Source organism: Canis aureus, chromosome 17, assembly GCF_053574225.1.
Source record: "Canis aureus isolate CA01 chromosome 17, VMU_Caureus_v.1.0, whole genome shotgun sequence".
In the NCBI taxonomy this organism is placed as follows: Eukaryota; Metazoa; Chordata; class Mammalia; order Carnivora; family Canidae; genus Canis; species Canis aureus.
Genome location: NC_135627.1, coordinates 1369620 through 1381565, shown reverse-complemented (window position 1 = coordinate 1381565; position 11946 = coordinate 1369620).

The following is an 11946-nucleotide window of genomic DNA, read 5'->3' as shown; positions in this document are numbered from 1 at the left end:
TCAGAGTGGACCAGAGGATGATGGTCCCTGGCCATGTGCCTTGTTCTACCTGTGGGTGAGAACCAGGAGCAGAGTGGAGGGAGGTGGTCCCCCAAGAAAAGTGGAGAAGGGAGAGTGAGTGTCAACAGGCCAGGCCAGCCCATCCCCCACCATTGAGCAGGTGGCCAGTAGGGGTACAGGTCAGCAGCATAGGGACTGTCTCTGCAAAGACCCCTCAGACCTCTGGAAGGACATGTGCTGGGCAGAACAGAAGTCCTCCCTTCCTCTCTTCCTTTGCAGGTTAGATGCTCCAAGGTCTTTAATTACTTGGCCACAAATCTGCCCTCCAGAGAAAGGCCGGAGCAGGCACCAGGGCTTTGCTGCAAACACAACCACTGATTTCTCAGGAGCCCTTTTGAATGCTATGAAAACCCAGGCCCTGTGTGTGAGGGGGAGCCGCCAGCCCTCCCCAGCCAGGTGAGCAAAGGTCTGGGGCTGTGGTCTGCAGGAGGCCTGCCTGTGCCACTCCAAGTGAGCCCAGCGTCCAGGCTTCAGGGCTCTATCTCCAATCGGCTGGAGGAGGAGGAGGAGGGTGGTTTTCTTTTCTTTCTCCCTAGTCTCCATTTTTTTTTTTTTTTTTTTTAGAAATGGAATTTTAAAACAGCCAGCAACTAAAGCAAACTCCCAGGATAACAGTCTTAACAATTTACATAATGCGAGGTTGGAGAGGACGTGAGGCAGTCCTTTTAAATTGTGTGACACAGTTTAAAATAGGGAACCTTGGCTGGCATTAAACCACAGTCCTCAGAAACACAATTATAAAGCACTTAGGACGGCTCGGCCAATCCGATCCCTTGATTGGCTGCCCGTCCCTCACCCTGTAATCTCTCATCTGGGCCCGCGCACCACGGCTGGCTGCTGTGGGCTGTTCCACGTGGCCAATTGTCAGGGGCAGCCAGCGTTCATTTTAAGAAACAGTACTTTAGGTGGTTTTGGCCCATGTTCCCAGAGCATCATTCCTGGGGAACGGGGCCCTTTGTTTCCGCCAAAGGACATGGATTCCATGCAGCTGCCAGGAGGAGGGATGACAGTGGGACCAGAGGTCTCCACACCAGCCCCACGGGGGTCGTCCAGATTCATCACACTTGGGGGCGCCTCTGTGGGCCTGCAAGTGAATGAATCCCCACACCTGGGCCCTGTTGGTTCCTTATCTGCAAGATGGGGCTGATGCTGCAAATGACACAATAAACAAGCCATGGGAATAATTTATTAAATGTGGAAATGTGTGAGCAAAGAAGATGCCACCCAAACAGCCACTTCCTCATCCCTCCATCCACTCCACCACCTGCTTAGTGCCAGCGCAGGGTCAATGCTGGCTCCTGCGTCTGGCCTCAGGGCCCCAGGAAGCTCAGGACTGTGTATGGGAGGTACACATGTGTAAGGTGTGACATCATAGGCTGCAGCCAAGAGGGCTGGTAGCCAAAGGACATGAACATATGCTCAGGGGACACGCAGGACACCGAACAACCCCACCCCGGAGGCTGAGGGAGGGGCCCAAGGTGTCTGCGGGTTGGTGAGCACAGGCACGCAGGGACGATGCAGCGGGAGTCTGGGTTTGGGCACATGAGTCTGTGTATGCGGCCCCTGCCCAGGTCATGGCAAGGGCACGGGAGAGCAGTGTGAACACAAAGCAGGCCACTGGGCCCCCAAGGATAGGAGACGTAAGACCACTGGCATCCCGGCCCGTGTGACCTTGGTACCACCGTACCCATCTGTCACCCCGTTTCTGCCCCCACAAGCTGGCCGTGAAGTGTCGCCTATGCCACAAGCCGCTGTGGACACTGCCTGGGGTGACACATGTCACACGCACGAGGAGGCCTGGCCCCTTTCGTGTGTCTGAGGAGACAGTAGCAGTTGGCACAGCAGTCCTTGACCCCAGACTCTGTGTCAGCCACATGGAGCCTGCCACTCCCAGCCCACAAGGCCCGGGTACCTTGAGGGAGCCCACCTGAGCACATGCCCACAGGAGGACATGGTCTGCTGTCTGCTCTCAGGATGCTCTGCCCGGAAAGCATCGTTTTAGTGAAGAGAGGAGCGGGCGGGGAAAGACAGTGCCGCTGGGGGTCCTGCAGGAATAGGACCCACTTTAGTGGGAGCAGCTCAGTGGCCACAGGGGGGCAAGGTGTCAGCCAGCAGCCTGACCAGGTCCAAGGGGCCCTCCTGACAGGCTGGTCGGGGCAAGTGGACACGAGGGAGACACGGGCCTGCAGGAAACACTGCCGAGACACAGACATGTGGCTTCTCCTGCCTTCACTCTTGGTCTCCTTCCAGCCAGAGACAGAAGCTAGCCCTCTACAGGACCAGACTCGTGAGCAAAGGGGTGCTGCACCCACACAGCTCTGAGACAACTTCCCTCACCCTCGTGTTATTCCTGAGACACTCAGCCCAGACCCTAAAAGGTGTCACTACACCACAGAACTGCTTACTAGTTACGTGCACAAGCACTTGTGCACAGTACACAATGCATGCCCATACACATGTGCACACAGTATGCACTTTATACACATGCACACAGTGTGCAATTTACACACATACATCTGCACACGGTACACAATACACGCCAAGACACGTGCACACTGTGTGCAGTTTATAAACATTCACATGCATGCAACACACAATGCATGCTCATACACATGTGCACACAGTATGTGCTTTACACATACACATGTGCGCAGTACACAATGCATGCCCATACACATGTTCACACAGTGTGTTCTTTATGCACATACACAAGGTATGCAGTTTACACATGTGCAAGCAGTACACAATGTGCACCCATACACACGTGCAGAATGTGCAGTTCATATAAATGCATGTGCAAGTAGTACACAATGAGTACCTATATATGTGCACAGTGTGCAGTTTACACATGTGCACACAGTATGCACATGCACATAGTACACACTGCACACCCATACACACATGCATAAGGTATGCACTTTACACACGTGCATACGGTTTGCAGTTTACGCACATGCATGTGCACATAGTACCCAATGCACACCCATTCACACATGAACAGTGTGCACTTTACACATAGACATATGTACAGTACACAATGTATGCCCAGACACATGCACACAGTGTATAGTTTTACACACATGTACATGGTATGCAATGCACATATGTACATAGCACATACATCTATGCACACTCAGAGTACCTAAATATGCACAGGTAGGGGCACCTGGGTGGTTCAGTCAGTTAAGCATCTGCCTTCAGCTCAGGCCATGATCCCAGGGTCTTGGGATCGAGCCCCATATCACGCTCCCTGCTCAGCAGGGACTCTGCTTCTCCCTCTCCCTCTGCCCCTATCCCCCACCCCCCTAGTGCTCTGTCTCTCTCTCTGTCTCAAAAAAATAAATAAAATCTTTAAAAATAAAAATCAATTTAAAAATACATACACATGCACTCATGTGTACACACATATATGTCCACACACAGGCACAGACACAGTCCCCAGATGTATTCCCCAGCCGACGGGACACCCAGGGCTTTCTGCAGTCTTGAGGAGACTCCATGGCAACCCCGGGGCACAGGTGAGCTGTGGTGTGTCTCACCTGCTTCCACATCCCAGCCCCTCAAGCAGGTTCACCCAAGCACCCACTCACTCTCCTTGTCCATATATAAAGAAGTCCTCAGCACTCATCTCAGAGAATGGCAGGCATGTGTGAATCCCACATGCAGTGGTTTTTATTATTGTTCCTTCCCAATCTCACCGCACTCCCTCACTGCCCCCCATGCATCCCCTGTGCACCCCGGGGAGAGGCATGCAGTCTTGGGTCTTCCTGTCTCTGCACGGCAGCCTAGTGCGCTGTCCTGCCCATGATGCCAGAGAGACGCTGGAGGGCCCTGTACCTGCTACCCACCTGTGGGCCCTATGCATCGGTAGACGGTCTCCACATCTGACGCACATGCCAGCCGGCCCAGGAGAAAATACATCACCTGTCTGTGTGCTCAGCCAACCTTCTATCAAGGCCAGGAGGAAATCACTTTCTTGGAAAGTTCTAAATGTTTATAGATCGAACTAGAGACAAATTGGTAACTTCAAATGTGTCTTTTCCAATAGAAATAACAAACCATAACCTTTTGAACCTTAGTGTGTTAAGGACACTGTGCAGCCCTGGTCAGTGCTGGCTTCAGAGTCTCCCGTATATTCTTCTGGTGTCTAGGATTCCTGCTTCAATTCTGAGCCTGTGAGCAATAAAAGGTTTGTCCCTGACAGCTTCACCACGTTAACAGGAACTGCACTTTGAGTCATAATGGGGAGCATCTCACGCGTTGAAATCAGCGGCGTTTTTCCCCGTGCATTGACACATGATTCCAGGCTCCAGGTTTCTGCATGCTAATGTCTAGATATTGGAAAAATACGGTATAAACCAAAATTATATACCTCTGCACACAACATCTCAGCAAGCGCAGTTTGTGGTATCCAATAGGTACGGAGAAAATTTCCAGAAAAGGTGACATTCTTTGTTCCTGCTCCAACAGAGCTACTCTGATGTCAGAGAAGGAAGGAAAACTGTATGTCAGGATTTGTAAGCCCGTAAATCTCATAGAACATTGGTAATCCAACATTGCAACCTGCTTGGTGCATTCTGTGGGCTGGGGGCAAAATGCCCCCCAAAACCCCCAAAATGCCACCTGTGTCAAACACCCAGAAGCACATCCCTTCCCTGAGCTCCCAGATCGTGGGCATGGAGTTCCTGTCTGCTTACTCTCTGCAATCTAAAGCAGCCCAGGGAGCTGGCTACCTCTTAGAGGGACATACGTGCACACCCTGCAGTGGAGAAAGGGCTTGACAGGGTGGCGGTGAGAAGCCCAGGGCCCCAGACCTAATGCAGAGCCCACACAAACAGGGCTAGCCCGGGTGCTCTGCCCAGTGACAAATACTGGAGCACCACTGTTCTGCCTTTATCTGGCAGCTCGCAATCAATTCAGTGGGCTGCAAGCAGAATTTAGAAAAAATACACTTTAAAAATAATGAAAAAAATGTTTCAGTGGGAAAATGAAAGTGTGAAAAAAATGTTCACAGGGAAGGTGTTGATGCGCAAGATACTTGTTTGTGCTGTGGGTGTGTGTGTGTATGTGCAGTCCTGGCTGGGCACCACAGTCAAACAAGTGGAAGGGTGCTAGACAAGATAGGAAATGCCAGCTTCAGAAGAAATTGAGAATTTCTTGACTGGTCCCTAGCCCCATGACCATGCAGCAGATCTGCAAGCCTGACAGGTGAGCAGGTGCAATGTGGGGCTCCGACAAAACCCAGCAACAGCACCACCAGCAGGAACGTGGTCAGCAGCCCTCCACGTGTTGCAGACGATCGTGGAGGGAACAGAAAGTAGCTTTGCCCTTACCTGATGGTCAGCTACCCTTCAGAGTTGGCCGCTCCTGCCCAGGACAGCATGGACCTTGGCCAGGGATGCAGACCCCAGCTTTCCCTTCTCCCAGCTGCAGGGATCATGACTGACCTGCACATGTGTCCCTCTACATTAACAGGTCAATGTAGTGAGCGCTGCAGAGAGGCATGCTGTTAGCTCGCGAGAGAAGGCAGCCATAGCTCCTGCTGCCTGGAGATGGGAGAGCATGGAAGGGCCTAAGGACAGACCCAAGATGGGCAATCGGAGGAGGCCCCAGCACCTAACCCTGGAAATTGTTGCAGGGTGGGTGCCATAGCCCTAGAAGTCTCAGATGTCTGCAGGAATGGTCCAAAGTCCTGGGTCCTCTGGATAAGTTGGTTCTCTAGGACACACGCAGTTCACACATTGACCTGTCCCTGCCCACCCACCAGGACTGTCTGGAAGCTACCTGACCCAGGAAGGCCAGGAGGAAGGAAGGCCACCTGGAAAATCAGCTCTGCTTTCTCTGTTCCATGCAAAGGAAAGAAAAAAAAAACCTCTCCAAACCAGGACTTCTGTGACGCGCTATCAGACTTCTGGACTGGAGTGAGCTGCCGGGTCCCCCGGCCTGTGACCTTCTGCTCAAACACAAATGAAGAAACAGGCACCTGTTTCAAGAGTCACACTTCTCTGTCCTTGGCTGGCTCCTTGGAATGGAGCGGTGATTGCTCATCTGTGCGGCTGACATGCTGTCTGTGAAGAAATCACACACTTTAGGCCAGTGACCAGCCCACTGTGATTGACCGGAAATCAGAGAGTGCTTTATGATGTCCTTGACAGGGTCTTCTGAGAGGACGCTTGAGCCTCCATATTTTAAGACTGTCCTAAAGACCTGTTCAAACCTCCATCCCATGAACATGGGAATACTGGGAAAGACCCTTTGGCTGAATCCAAGGCACAAACACCTGATCGTCCCATGTTCTCCTAATTAAATGTATTGTTTTATTTTAATAATAAGTAATGAAAAAGAAGCAGTTAGCTACTATTAAAGGTTTTAAATCACCTTTGAAGTCTGAGAATTCAGTGTCCCAGAATACCTCCAATTAGAGTCTTACCTGAACCCAAAGGATGGAGAGGTGGAGGAGACTCGTACACTCCAGGCAATCATGCGCGTGCGTGCAAGGCCTGTAGTCTGTCACTAGGGTCCTTGTCTGTTTTCAGTGTCCTCTTGTGTCACTGTGTCAGCTGTACACGCCATGCAAGCCCCAGGAGGAACCTACAGGAATCTCTCTGTGCAAGTGCATTTGTTTCCCTTAAGCAGGTGTATAAACCTTCACCCCCAGGAACATATCCCCCAACACCAATCCAAATTTGCATTTGAAGCATCATGTTGTCTTTGAATCTTTGCAAATATGAGATCAGAGCTTCTTTGGATGCACAAGACTTAGATGCATCTGCTTCCTCTCACACAATTCTAACTTCCCAACAGGAGTGGAAAAGCTCAGCCCCAGAATGAGAAATTGAAGAATGGTGCTATTCTGGTTTGCAGGACAACAGGAGGTGGACAGAGTCAGTGCTGCTTCCAGGTGCAATGGTTTATCAAAGGTGTGTGTTTAGGGCATTGGGAATTGGATGCCCGGCCCCTGCCAACCATGGCCCCTCCTCGGACTGGGCACCCTGTGGCCTACACCTGCCGGAAAAATCAGGTGCTCCGCAAAGGAAGAGCAAGCGGTCCCTGAGCCAGCCCCAGCCCAGCCGTCCTGCTGCCACAGACCCACAGGCTGCCTCAGAGTTGAGTTCACAACCTGCAATTAGGCAAACTCTGGGGAAAGCCGGCTAATCTGTTCTGGCACCTTATTTAGCCCACATGCTACCTTGTCAAGTATATCAGGTTGATTTGGACAAGTTGTTTTTTTCCGACATTTTCCTTAAAAGTCGTAATAGTGCAAAGTAACATGAGCAATAGAGGTATTTCCCCCCTGCAACTGAGATGAACAATCCTTCCTCTTATCGCAGTGTGGCATTGTGGCCAAATCGAAACTGGGTCCTCTTATGTGAGGCCCACCTGTGTTCACAGAGTCTGGAGGATCCAGGGAATCAACAGGGGAAGGAGGGATGTGGACAGAAGTGCTGAGCCACCCATGGGGTGGATGAGAAACCACATTTCTGCCACACTCACCTGCCAGACCCCAGAGCCATCCGTCTATGGAGGCCGGTGTGAGGAAGCTGCCTGCAAACCCAGTGGGACCTTGGCACCCAGGAGACACCCAGGTGGGGCTCAGGAAACGGTCAGTCTGCCTTTTATCCAAGTGGCCCAAGGGAGTCAGGCAGCAGCGGGATAGGAGCCACTCACGTGCATGCCTGATTACATTGGAATTCCCTAGGATAAAGAAAATATTAAAACTGCAATAAAAGAGGGAGAAGCTTTATAAACATGTTATCTATAAAGGAAAGATATTCAGGCTGGTACTTGATTTTTCAACTGCAGCATTAAACACAAGGCAGCAATAAACCAGTATGCGTAGAGTCTCAGGTGAAAGGGTTATAATTTACACGATTACTCAATCATGGATCAAACGTAAGAGCGAAGGAAAGGAGCGTCTGGATGCACAAGGCCTCAGAACCGTGAGCTTCGTCCTAAGGAATTACTCAACAGGGCACTCCATGCAAAGGAAAAGTGAATTAGAATAAAGAACCTCAGATACAGAAACACGTGGTGTACCTTGCACCGAGTCTAGTTGCCCATCGATGACATCGTTGTAAAGTTGCTTGTAGGGGGAGCCCACAGCAGGCGCACCCCGTGCCTTTGGGAGCTGGAGATAAACCCGCCCCTGTTCCTCCATCCTGACCAGAAGCGGGATCTTCTTACAAATTGATTTTTCTGAGTGTCACTGGTTACAGAAATGCAATTGGGTTGTTCATATTAATACATAGTACTAAAGGTTTACACGTGTCATGCATTCTAAAACATGTTCTTAGTTTTGGCAGAGATGCTGTATATCTAAACTGTCATAGAAATACATTTTCTTATCTTTTATGCTGATTCAATGTTGAATTGAAATAATGATGGTCTGCATTTTATTTTATTTTTTGTAAAGATTTATCTATCTTTATTTTAGAGAGAGAGTGAGCATTAGTGGTTGGGGGGAAGGCAGAGCAAGAGAGGATCTCGGGCAGACTCCCTACCGGGCCTAACTCAGGGCTCGATCTCACAACCCTAAGATCAAGATCTGAGCCAAAACCAAGAGTTGGATGCTTAACCGACTGAGCTACCCACATCCCCTTGATGGTCTGCGTTTTAGATTTTGTATTAATTTTACAAGAAAAAAATGTAAAATATTTTACTATTGACAGTGGGATTTACTACAGTTTGGGATTTTTTTTTTTCCTTTCTGCTATCGTTGACTTAAGAATGCTTTTTTCCACTCTTACTTGAACAAGATTTTCTGGAAGATACAGATTGAATCTTATCCAATGCTTCTCTGGGAGTTTCGGGAAGATTGCAGGTATGGCTTCCTCCTGTGACTGCGAGGATGGTAATGACACTGTGTCTCAGGTAGGCTGTGGTCACTTTGCTTGCTTAGGCTTAGGACTGGTGCACTGATGCCTGTGAACAAGCTGGCCCGTGAGTTTCGCAGGGGATTCTGTTTTCCCATAGGCACCAAACTGCTTGTTGATTCTACTAACATTTTTAAAGTCCAAATCACTCCCAAACTTGAGATGTTCCTTCTTCTTGCCACACAAATATCACCAGGTCTTTCGCTTACGGACATTCTTCACTCACAAAAGAAAAGGAATCACAAATGAGGGGCAGCCAGAGAAGGAGGCAGCTGATGAGTGATGAGCGCATGAAGGTGAAGGCAGAGGAGAGGGGGTGGTGCCCAGGACTCCTGGCCGAGAAGGGGACCCGGCCTCTGGAAGGTAGGCCCCACCTGCGTGGGCTGCTTTCTCTGGGCGCCAAAAATTTGTTTGCAGTAAATCAAATGAAGTTCAAATTCCTTCCCAGAGCTTTCCGTGAAGAAGCCGGGCTCCATGTAATGAAAGTTGCACGTACCCTCATTATGGTCGACTCGGGCACAATGCGCCAACAAGTGTAAACGCTGTGTGGTACGGCTCTGGGTGGTGAGGTGTTCGCCGGGTCTCTGGCAGGGCGTCCAGGGAGTCCTCTGTGCTCTGGCCTGGTCCAGATTCCTTATCTACTCTGTGCAGGCCCTCTGGATCCTCCTGTGCTCCACACTAATCTCGTCTTAAGCTGTTCTGTGCAGGATATTGCCTCCCCGTGTCAGGGACCTCATTGCTATCTGCATAAAATTCTTGGCCTCTCTCTGCAATTACTCAAAGTGCACATGAAGCACCACATCTCTATCGATTACTAAAGAGGCTTTTCTCTCCTCCAATCACCTCTGCAGAGCAGAACCACGGCTGGTGAATTTGGCAGTCCCCGGCATTCTCTCTTTTCCTGAGTCCTCTGTGTTTCCTGGTCAAAGGTCGATGTGCCGTGATGATAATGATCATAACGGTAAGTTAACATTTATCTAATCTCATTATGTGCCAGAGCCTGCGCTAAGAGCCATATATCCATAATCGCTCATTTCCACAGCCTCATGAGACCTAATTTTACAGATGAGGACACTAAGCCCCCAGAGCTGGCCGAGGACATGGTTTGCTTGAACAAAGCGCCCGTCACCACTTCTCCTGCCCGGCACACACGAGTCCTCCAGGACACAGTAGCCAGGCCTCGTTTCTGAGCTGTTTCACACCCACTGCCCCTGGAGGTGGCAGAGGGGCAGTTGGCGAGGGTCACTGCAAGGCTGCAGGACTGGCTGATGCTGCTGGGGAGGGTCACATGGGGACAAGTGAGAGCCCTGGTCACAGGTGCTGGGGTGGAGCTCAGGTGGACTCCAGAGAATGGAGCCCTAGGCAGGCGCACCGTGCGCGGGGGCACAGGGAAGTGCTGTCTGGACGGCAGTGGGAAGAAGGGGAGCAGGACGGCAGGACCCCAGAGGCCAGTTGCTCCCAGGTGCTCTGGTGCCGGTGGCCCTGCAGAGAAGGCTGGCCTTGGGAGATAGGGCCCAGTGCCCTACGGTGCCCTGGGAGAGCTCTTGGGGGAAATGGCTCCTTTCAACCTCAGGGCTGCCAGGGAGGGCCCAGCTGGGAGCAGCCAACCTGGCGGCGCAGGCGGTGCCCCACCACCCACCACAGGGGCCCAAAGGTGGACCTCACTGGACTGGGGGAAAGAACGTGGTGGGCCACATGCCCTGGGAAAAATCACCTTATATTCACCATGGCAAGAGCCAAAAGAAGAAACATTTGGCTGGCAAGTGGGTCTACAGAGCAGTCTATGAAGATTGATAGGACAGACCGTCCTCTGTGCGGTCTACACCAGCTCCTCCACCTGGCCCTTCCCAATGCCAACACCTGCCAATTAGCGGTAAGTCCACCCACTGGTCCCAGGCAGGACTAGCGGGTCTCGTGGTGGTGTGATTTTTCCAGCTGAGTGTCGAGAGCAAGCTTCCTGCTGCAGAAGCTCACATTTATCTCTCTTACCTGTCAGCCACACCAGGGAAGATGGACACCAACCTTGCCGGCTGCTGACCACATGCCGCGGGCCAGTGCTCACACTGGATGTCCAACCACACCTTCTGCATGTGATGGCCACTCCCCAGGAGAACAGCTTTTCTCCAAGTGGAGCACACATGGCCCTGTTTAGGGGATCTGCCTGAGAACACCTTTGCTTCCTTCCGGAGCTCATCCTAAACTAACTTTGTTGCCCTCCTGCGCCCTCTTCCTACCGTGCTGGTAGGGTTGAGGTGAGAGATACATCCTGGGCTTTCCCTGGCAGGCCACAGAGAAGGCAATGCCTCTGCTGGAGCTGAGAGCCAAGGCGGGCCAGCCTGCCACGCTCATAACATGACTTGGAGGAAACCTGCTCCTTCTGTCCCAGACCTAGTGACAAGGGGGGTGCTAAGGAGAAGGCCTCCCGTCTCCTGGAGGGTCTTGCTGCCTAATCAAGGGGCCAGGCAGGAAAGAAATGGCCCTATCAGGACATGGGTATAGGGGGCCAGAGGTGGTCAGGCAAGCAGTCTGTACTCACTCACCTTTGAAATGCCCAGCAAGGCAGGTGGAAGGCCAGCGGACACTGTCCATGCCCTGCCCGGCCCAGCCTGCCAGGACTGGAGAGTGCACACACCCTGCCACTCTCTGTATGGTCATGAGTGTGGAGCATCTTCTGGCTTTGCTTCACGTGGGTGGGAAAATGTGAGTTAATTTTTCTAAATTGTCTCCTCATCTGACTTCTAAAAAAACAAAATGTGTACCCTTGTATCGTTCATGGCTCCTAGGCCATCTATTTAACTAGCATCTACTGAGCACCTACTATGTGCAATCCATGACGAATGGGTCTAAGAGCACACTAGTGAGGAAAATGAGTCACTTTGAGTCGAAAGAGACAGGTTCCTTAGAGCTCTGCCCTTCTGCCACTCGCCAAACGCTGCGAGCCTGCAGCCAGCAGAGCGCTAGGACCACATGCGACAGGTGCTTGGCCCAGCCCCTGCATGGACAGGCACAGGAG